We start from the raw sequence: 1,128 nt of genomic DNA, 5'->3' as shown, positions 1-1,128 counted from the left end.
TTGAGGAAGAGAGAGATACAGGGAGTGAGAGAAGACATATGTAATTTGCTTGGTTATGTGTGTACATGTGGTACATGCAAGTGATTTTGAAGAGGGCAGACATGCAATGATTTGAAATGCTCATAAAACAAAACAAAAAAAACAAATGATATGTTGTTCACCTGTTGTTTTAAAAAAACATTTCATTAAAAGTTATATACGTTTACATTTCCTTTACAAAAGTACCAAAACAAAACCCATAAGACCAGATGTACAGAAGTGCTAGTGAGTGAAGAGACACAACAGTAAGACTAGGAAGGTTTAAGGTTATACACACTATCACGTGGCGGTAAAGTCCATGGTGGGATCAGGTGGGAGAACGAAGGAGAGAAGATTTGGAGGCATTTGGGTCCATCAAAAATGAATACATTTAAAACATTAAAAACATGAGGAATGTAAATTACCAACAAGTTCTAAAGTGTCATGTCACTGTAACGTAAACAATAAAGACAAAAACTATATTGTAAAGTGTTCTAGAACAGGGTAATTTGAGGGGGATTGTTTGGTCAGGGAAAACTAATTCTGAATCATCAGCTACATCCTCTACTTCAGGGCTGCCCAACCCTCTTCCTGGAGATCTACTGTCCTGTAGGTTCAGGTCCCAACCCTCTTCCTGGAGATCTACTGTCCTGTAGGTTCCGTCCATACCCTCTTCCTGGAGATCTACTGTCCTGTAGGTTCAGTCCAACCCTCTTCCTGGAGATCTACTGTCCTGTAGGTTATCAGCCCAACCCTCTTCCTGGAGATCTACTGTCCTGTAGGTTCAGTCCACCCTCTTCCTGGAGATCTACTGTCCTGTAGGTTCAGTCCAACCCTCTTCCTGGAGATCTACTGTCGAGTAGGTTCAGTCCAACCCTCTTCCTGGAGATCTACTGTCCTGTAGGTTATCAGTCCAACCCTCTTCCTGGAGATCTACTGTCCTGTAGGTTTTCAGTACAACCCTCTTCCTGGAGATCTACTGTCCAGTAGGTTTTCAGTCCAACCAAGTGGTAGAGGTTAATGGTTCACTGTCTCACAGGCAAAACCAATGAGTTGTGGGCGTTCCGCAGGGGAGCGTGCTTGGGCCTCTGCTGTTTTTATTGTATATTA

General features: G+C 42.7%; 1 long non-coding RNA gene across 1 annotated transcript; it reads left to right on the top strand.

The window, feature by feature from the left end:
* Nucleotides 1-544: 544 nt before the first annotated feature.
* Nucleotides 545-765, top strand: LOC139024633 (uncharacterized). The gene is made up of 2 exons (XR_011475971.1): nt 545-637; nt 723-765. It is a non-coding gene; the product is annotated as an uncharacterized lncRNA (long non-coding RNA).
* The last annotated feature ends 363 nt before the right edge of the window (nt 766-1,128 follow it).

Source organism: Salvelinus sp. IW2-2015, unplaced genomic scaffold (genome assembly GCF_002910315.2).
Source record: "Salvelinus sp. IW2-2015 unplaced genomic scaffold, ASM291031v2 Un_scaffold1726, whole genome shotgun sequence".
NCBI lineage: Eukaryota > Metazoa > Chordata > Actinopteri > Salmoniformes > Salmonidae > Salvelinus > Salvelinus sp. IW2-2015.
The sequence above is the reverse complement of the archived record's forward strand: the minus strand, read 5'-3'. Positions and strand labels throughout refer to the sequence as shown.